Source organism: Leucopleurus acutus, assembly GCF_964270905.1.
Source record: "Leucopleurus acutus genome assembly, chromosome: 5".
Classification (NCBI taxonomy): Eukaryota; Metazoa; Chordata; class Mammalia; order Artiodactyla; family Delphinidae; genus Leucopleurus; species Leucopleurus acutus.
In genome coordinates this window covers 6,445,735-6,454,433 of record NC_139147.1, presented here as the reverse complement: position 1 = coordinate 6,454,433, position 8,699 = coordinate 6,445,735, and the positions used below count along the sequence as shown (strand labels likewise).

The window sequence follows — 8,699 nt, the reverse complement described above, 5'->3', positions numbered from 1 at the left end:
TCCCCCTGAGCTTCCCCATGACAGCCCAGCAGGTCGATACCTTGATGTCAGCTCGTGAGACCTGAGGCAGAGGTACGGGCTGAGCCGACCTGGCCTTCTGACCACAGACCTGTAGCCAATCAGTGGTGGTCTCACCCTTCCCTCTGCTGAACTCTCTGAGGCCCAGTGTGGCAGAGTTACATCCAGCCTCTCCAGCACCACGAGGCCCGTTGCCTCTGTCTCTTCTCCACATGCTCCTCTGCCACCCTCTCCTCCAGCTGAACAACGTCCCCCCTTTCTGTACTTGCCCGGCACCATCCCTCGGCCCCGTCACCCTGAATGCACTTGCCCGGCGTCGCTTCTTCCCTCGCCTCCTTGGGGACTTTGTTCAAATGCCACTTCTCAGTAAGACCTGCCACAGCCCCCTCGGGCCACCACTCTTGCTTTACATCTCACTAGAGTTTAGCACACATATTTTCGCTGATTCATTTCATTCATCATCTGACTTTCCCATTAGACCAATGGTTCTCTATCCCGGGACCAGCTGGCACTGTCTGGAGACATTTTTGAATGTCATGAACAACCGAGGATGCTATAGACACCCAGTGAGTAGAGGCCAGGGGTGCTGCTATACACCCTACAATACACAGGACGGTCCCACAACAAAGAACGATTTGGCTCCAAATGTCCATAGGGCTGAAATGGAGAAACCCTGTCATAAACTGTGAATTCCATGAGGACAGCAACTTTCTAGACACCACTGTGTCCCAGAGCCTGTCCAGAGCCTGTCCCAGAGGCTGACATGTGCTCTGTGGATGTGTTGGACTGAGTGAACATGTGGAGGATTATTCCGTAGGATGTGGGAAATGCTGGCCCATCTATAACTGGCTGGTCACTGGTCATCCATCATTATCTCTTCCTTTCCCAAAGTTGGGAAACTGGGAATCACTTTCAACTTTCCCTTTTTCTTCTCCCCACCCCCAGAGTCCACAGGGGCCCCTCATTGCTGTGCAAGGGGTCCTACCCCGGTCTCCATCCTCCCCTACCCACCTCCATCCTCCCAACCAGAAGCTATGGGGGCAGGTGGGATCCCACAGTCCCAGCTGCAGAAAATGGAGCAAAGGAACCAAAGCAGGCCCTTCTTCTCTGTTCCAAAAAGAAGCATCCTCTCCTCCTCCTTTCTGGCTCACCTGGTTTTCATATTCAAGAATTCAGGAAGGGAGGGAATCGGATGGAAGTCCCTCGCACGGTGGGAGACCAGCGCTAATATTTTGCTCCATCAGCTTGGCGAGCACCGGCCTCAGCGCAGCCTGCTTTATACCAGCCGCTTTAACTAAGTGAATGGAGCGGCCGCGGGGTCCTTGCAAACAGAGCCGCGCTCGAGCTGAAAACCGCAGGAATAAAGGGAAGAGATTTAAGCGATGGGTCTCAAACAAGGCTTTCTCCCAGAACCTAATGTTCTGGAAAAATCTTCCTAATTAGTCATTAATTGCTACATTATCAGCACCGTGGGCCAAGGATTAAACGGGTAATTCCCTTATATCTCGAGAGCAAGGCAATGTGTCCAGTCAGCCAGACAGAGCGGCCCTTGGCTTATGTAAGGGCCGCAGCCAGCCCCCTGCGAGCTCTGCAGAAACAATGCTCCCTTCCGTCTTTGAAGCAAACTCCGGAGACTTCTGTTTCCCCAGCCCTGTGGAGAAGCATTTCTATCATTTAGGGCTGATCTTCATTTCCTGCTGTTGGGTATACACTTTCTTGAGAACGGATTTTTCCTCTTAAAGACACTTTATTGTTTAAGTCTTGTTCTCTGTCTGGGGAACTTCATGTTTCCAACCTCTTGGTCATCCGAGGAGAGCACTGCAGGCAATTTTAGCATCGCTAATTGGCTCTGCTAAAGAAGCTTATTTTAAATGAGTATGATTCAGCTCTTAATCATAGCATTTTATTATACTGTCATTACAAAAAAATAAAACCCTAGACTTTATTCTGCACTAAAAAAACTAATTAAGTCATCTTAAAATCTGGTCATTCTATATAGGGGGAAACTTTCTGTATTTCTGTATTATCCAGATGTTTTACGGCCAAGGGAACAGTAGTACATGGAGAGAGAGAGGGTCCTGGAATCAGAGGTCTTAGATCTGAGTCCAGTTCATACTTGTGCCTATGGACTCTGTCTGTAGAAGAGTCCCCATACTCCCTGGATCTGTAGGGACGACGGGGATGGGCAGCCCCGCCTCCGTGGACAGGGAGGGGATGACCTCTCAGAACGAGAAGCAAACGAGGTGAGGGAAGGGCGGTGAGCGAGGTGCAGGAGGGTGCCTGCAGGGCGGGGGCACAGGAAGAGGCAGTACCACCCCTGTCTGCTGCGTCTGCTGGGTCCACTGGTGCGAGGAAGGGCCAGGGTGTGGTGGATGGGGAGAGCGTTGGGAATTAGAGAGCACCCAAGGCCTCTTCAGACGGGCGAAGAGAACCCTTCTCTCTCTCTCTCTCTCTCTCCCTCTCTCGTCCCAGGCCTTTCAGAAACAGAGCCTCCAGAAGGGGGGACAGATGCCCCAGGGTCATCGGGAGGAGGAAAGGTGGACACGAGAAAACCTGGATGTGCAATGCAGATGCACATGCCATCGGTCGCGCCTGCAGCGCCAGCAAAGGACTCGGTCCATTAAGAGCTTGACACTGCTAGGAAGAGACTCTCTTGGACATGGTCCCTCCCCCGTTTTTGGTTTTTTCCTGCTCCTCTAACTTGGGGTGTCACTGACACTTAGAAGCGCAGCGTCCCCTGCCGGCCAGGTTTATGCCCACTGTTCTGCTTTCCCTTTACACTGAAGGGCCTGGGTGCACCTGGGCACACCTCTTGCAGCGTCTCTGGGGTGTCCTCAGCATGCACCTGGCATGTGACAGACACACCATAAATGTCAACGAGGTTCTCTTGAGTGATCCGGGAGATGTCCCTCTCCAGATAGTGACAAAAGGTTAGGCAGCCCACAGGGACACGCATGACAGAGGAGTCGGGTCTGGGTGAGGCCCCCTCCTTGCTAGGCGGCTGCATCCTGGGCACCTTGCAGGGGGCCTGCCACTCTCTATCAGGCAGCCCTCTGTTTTAGCCCCAAAAGGTTTAAATGTTGAAAATCGGCAAGTCAAAGAGCGGATGTACATATTCTACCAGTTAGGGTCAGCTAGGATAACAGCGGTTTAAACGGCATGAAAGGGGGATTCCCTGTCCCAGAAACCCTGGCAGGAGCAATCCAGCTCGGCTCCACCAAGCTCCTTCCACCCGTCCCCTTGGCCACCCCGACGGTTAGGTCCTTGTCTCCCGGTCCAGCTGGCGCCTCTGCCGCCACATCTGTGTTCCGAGCAACAGGAAGGCTCCACGCGGCACAGGCGGACTCCATTGCTGTCACCTCATTGGCCAGAATCAGCCACGTGTCTTCACCTAGTTGCAAGGTGGCCTTGTGTTCCGCTGAAAATTCTAGTCTTCAGAAGAGATTTGGGAGGAACATAGCAAACTCTGCCTCGCCTATTATGGTGAGGGTAAATGGTAGTTCTTTTTCCAGAAAACAAAAACACCTCCACTTAGAGTTTCTGTGAGCAAGGCTACCCTAACCTTAGCCCCACGTGTGTCCAGGCAACACAGTAGGAAGGTGACAACCAGCGCAAGAGCCAGTCCAGGCGCGGATGTTGCCGCTGGGGCCACATCCAGGCCTCCCCCCTCCCCAGGGGCCAGTGGTTCCCTGCAAACCTCTGGTGAGGCTGAGACGGCTGGTGGGCGGCCGTCTGCTCTCCGCAGGGACCTGCTGGATGCCTCCAGCCAGGCGCAGGCAAAGTGGTCTCCACTCCGCCAGCCCTGTGGGGCTTTATCACCAGTCCCTGGCCTCAGCCAGCCCCTGCTAGCCCCCTACCTTAAACCAGAGTCTCCCATGGACACAGCGGGCTCGATTCGTCTTTGTTGCAGGGCTGTCCTGTGCAGTGTAGGATATTTAGCAACATCCTGCTTTTTATCTACTAGGTACCAATAGGACCCCCGTTGTGACAACCCAGACTGTCTCTAGACAGTGCCAAGTGTCCCTTAGGGGCAACATCACACACTCCCCTCCCCCACTGAGACCGTTACCCTAAACCCAGTACCAGCTACTTCTACGCCTCTAGCTGAAGCGCCCACGTTTATGAGACTCAGAAAAGGAGGCAGGGCTGGGACCTCCTCCGTCTGTGGGCAGGGGAGGTGTTTATGGAAGAAGGCACATAGGATTTCAAACGAAGAGATGGGAAACTGGGAAGAGGGAGACAGCCCTGATGACATCATCTGAGACCCTGGATCCAGTGTTACTTTAAATGTTTATGTATTTATTTTTGCTTAAGCCAGTCTGAACTCAGTTTCTGTCACTTATACCTGAAGGAGTCCTGATCATTTCAACAAGTGTCTGGGTAGTATCAGCTCTATGAAGCCCTAGTAGCTCTGGACCTAAATGGTCTTAATTTTATTTAGTTTCTATTGAGTAACATGCTTTTTAATCCAATACTTGCATTGCCTCAGCATGAAAGCAAAAAACAGAACCAAATGCAGGCCTTATTTTTAGCTGGGATCTTGAGACATATTTTGTCTTCTGTGGCGGAAAATACCCCACTGATCCGAGCATGGCGGGTGAGCTTTGGGGAGCATCTTTGCAAGAGTCAGTGCCCTGTGTCTGCTCTGAACCCCGTGGCAGCCTCATCCACACCATGGATCAAGCACAGAATGTATCACTCATTTAATTTTCTTTGCTTCAGAGAAAGCATCTAGACTGTAAAGGCCTGGGTGACTTTTGCGTTTTCAGCTCCTTTGCAAAACTTGACTCAACACTGATGGAAAGAACACAGGCAACAGATATGTGAGGTTGTTCTTTGATTTTAACAACATATCATTAAACAGGATTATCCATTTGAAACCTCCCAAGTAGAAGACACTGTCCTTATACGTTTCATACGCCATGGAATCATTTTTAAGCCACGGAATAATAGTATTATATTTATTATGAAAATTTGCTGAATATGGAACAGTTCAAGTTAGAGCAAAGAAAACTCAGTGCAAATGATCAAAAGCTTAGAGACAATCAAAGAACAACATTTACACTTGTAATTTAAATAATACCAGCAGCTTTTAATCAGCCCAATTGTGTCCCAGAAATGCAGAATGACTCAGAAGATTATCATGCTTATTATCTCAGAAACATTTCTTTTCACCTTTGGTTTTCTTAGAAACACTCCAGTACCATCTCAAAGCTATCACCCAGTGTTTTAGCTTTTCTGTTTTTATTAAAGAGTGGGGATGTTTGGTCCAGACACCACTCTCATTTCTGATCCGGGTAAACACAGGAGTGGATCGGCCAAAGTCAAAGCCTTGGTTAATGAAAAACTTCATTAGGAGGAAAACAAATCGTAATCTAGACTCCACCTTGGAGCGTGTACATAGACAGACTGTTCACTGTTACGTTGACAGTGGTTTTATAGAAAAAGCTTTTTAAACATATCCTATTAAAACTTAATTGCTACTTGTATCATTGACTCACATAACACATGAAAGGACTGGGGTCCGTCCACCATGGAAGCGGTTGTTTTATTGCGGGGCTGACGTGTTACACAGTGTTCCCTGCCTCTCGGTTGATGGGGTGCTTAGAGCACGCTGCTGGCGAGCATTGTCTGCACGTGACTATAAAGCAGCCCTTAAAGACTGTCCAGAAACATCAACTCGTTAACTATCTCTAGATGTAAGTCTGAGTGCCTATATTTTTCGGTTTCCTGGGTCATGTTTGTTTAAGAAAAACCCAACTGAGCATCTTTAGGTCCCAAAGTTGAAATTTCAACTCTGAATATGGGGTGAAATGGGAAACTTTCATCAGGATTGAGACTTAGACCCAGTGCAACTCCAAAAAAGTCCCTAAGAATCACAGATGTTAGACTGAGATTGAATAGATTTCCATGGAGGGATCGCTGCCTGCATGGGACTGTGCTAGGTGCATTGCTAAAATCAGCTAAATTCTATGAGGCTGGTTATTTTTGTCTCCTTTCTACCATGAGGGTACGGCGGGGCCGGGAGCCTTGCCTGGGAATGGAGTCAGGTGGCTGAGCCCCAGGCCTTTGAACTGTCCTTGCCGACAGCAGTCACCTGCCAGTCGTGTGACAATGCAGGTTCTGATTCAGATGGGGGGTCGGGGGCTGGGCTGAGATTCTGCATTTCTAACAAGCCTGAAGGCCATGCCCATGCTGCTGGTTCTTGGACTGCACTTTGAAGAAAAAAATCACACCTGTCCAGCTAGTGAACATTTGGTCACGCCCTCCTGTCTTCAGATTTCCCATTGGAATATAAGCTCCAGGACGCCTTGAAGCTCCTGTGGCCAAAATTCCTCGGAAGACACCCAAGCAGCCACCCTTGCCATTTCCACCTGCCAAGTGAGGACAGAGCACTGTTTTAGGTCAACTCAGACCTTCTCAGCATAGCCTGATGCAGACAAAGGACGTGTCACCAATTCCCACAGGAATTATGGAATTTTCAGGCTGGAAAAGACAACAGAGAGATGAGCTTACCTTTCACCATTTGAAAAAATATATCATGATCAGGCTTTTCTTCAATGAAACTGTGCATGGATTCTTAGGGCATAAAATACTCAAAGCAGAGCTGTGATCGTGGAAGAGGAAAGAGGCCAGGCCGGGTACAACCCCTCTCCCCCCTGTGAAGGCAGCCCAGGCCCCTCCATGGAATTTTTCAGGCTCCAGAGGAAAGTTGGAAATGCTTGGGTTTAGTACAATGTACCATTTTCCCCTTCTTCAGTGTCACTGAGGTGAAGTTCATTTTAAAACAACCATTTTAAAGTAAACAATTCAGTGACACTTAGTGCATTCACGATGTTGTGCATAGATCTAGTTCCAAAGCATCGTCAGCCCTGAGAGGATCATCCCGCCCCCATCAGCAGCCACTCCTCGCTTCACCTTCCCCCCAGCCCCTGGCAGCCACCAACGTGCTCTGTGTTCCTGTGCATTTACACATTCTAGATATTCCAAATCAGTGCAGTCATACACCATGTGGTCCCATGTGTCTGTCCTTCTCACTTTACCTAATTCTCTCGAGGTTCACCTACATGGGAGAACTTCGCTGGTTCTTATAACTGAGTAATATTCCATTTTGTGGGAGACCGTGTTTTATTTGCTCACCTGACCGTTGATGGGCATTTGGGTTGTTTCCACCTTTTCGCTGTTGTGAATTACTGCCGCTGTGCACTCTCACGTGTCAGTGTTTGAGTTCCCTTTTTTAATTATTTGGAGTGAAGGCAGACCTCGTTTTCCTGTGCTTCTCAGATACTGCATTTTTTACAGATTGAAGGTGTGTGGCAACCCTGCGTTGAGCAAGTCTATCGGCGCCATTTTTTCAACAGCATTTGCTCACTTCATGTCTCTGTGTCACATTTCCAGTAAGTCCCGCCATATGGCAAACGTTCTCATCGTCATTATATTTGTCGTGGCTATCCGTAGTCAGCCGTCTTTCATGTGACTGTTGTAAGAAGATAACGAGTCACTGGAGGCTCAGAGGATGTTGACCATTTTTAGAATTAAGTATTTTCTAATTAAGGTATGTACATTTTTTTTTAGACAAAATGTTATTGCACGCTTCACAGACTATAGTACAGTGTAAATATAACTTTCCTATGCACTGGGAAACCAAAAAATTTGTGTCATTCACTTTATTGTGATATTTGTTTTATTGCAACAGTCTGGAACAAAACCCACAATATCTCTGAGGTGGGCTGCTATACACCTCAATGCACCAGTTTTGGAGATGAAGAACCAGGCCACAGAAGATTGGGCGACTGGCCCAAGCTCGCTCAGCTAGTTCAGGGTCAAACTGGGACTGGAAACCAGGTCCCAAAGGTCTGGTCCAGCCCCACAGTCCCTAGCCCCCTCATTACTCATCCCCATGCTGGTTCCCTCCCTTTCCAAACTTTTCCACCTTCAGATCTCAGCTGTCCATCCTCCTTCCCCAGGAGCCTTACCTGATCAAGCCACGGTCCCTCTAGTTCTCCTTCCTCTGACTGCCACAATTTTATAAGAATCACCCTCATCCCACATGGAGAGCTGCGTCATGGTGTCTGGCTGATTCGACTGTAAGATTTTGGAGGACAGGAGCTTAATCATGTGCGACCAGCCTGGTGACGTCCGATCTGTGGGTGTCCATTCTGGGGCCAAAAACTCTGCAGGTGGATATGGTGACCATGCACCCTGTCATCAGCCACAGCCAGGGGAGCCACTCTGGCTTCCGTCCCTCTCTAAACAGTGTGCCGTTTCACCTGCTGGTTATGACACGGCAGCAGAGCCACCACAGATGTACAGAGACATACAAGTCTTATCAGCCCCACGTTTTCCACTTTTATCCATTAACTATGTGGACAGAGTCCTGGCCAGGAGGGCAGCCTGGAAGGGAATGGACACCCCTCCTCCCACCTTTGAACAAAAAAATGACCCGCGGATGCCACGTGGACTCAGCCGACGACCTCTCCACTAGCAAACCTGGACCCCAGGTGCAACACTTGATCTTCTATCTAAAATTTATTAGGGAAGTGCTTGAGGGTCTTTGGAAAGATGCCAATAGAAAACACAAAATTTCTGAAGTCCATTCCAGAGATTTCCATTCCCCAGTGAGGTCCTCATTAGAATCACCGAAGGATCAGCAAATCCAAGAAAGGCCAAAAAAGTTCAAT

General features: G+C 49.1%; 1 long non-coding RNA gene across 1 annotated transcript; it reads right to left on the bottom strand.

Annotated features, from left to right (window-relative positions):
• Window positions 1-4,827: 4,827 nt before the first annotated feature.
• On the bottom strand, window positions 4,828-8,422 carry LOC309962007. The gene is made up of 3 exons (XR_014326215.1): window positions 7,995-8,422; window positions 7,159-7,495; window positions 4,828-6,504 (listed from the first exon to the last, which is right to left on the bottom strand). It is a non-coding gene; the product is annotated as an uncharacterized lncRNA (long non-coding RNA).
• Between the last annotated feature and the right edge of the window lie 277 nt (window positions 8,423-8,699).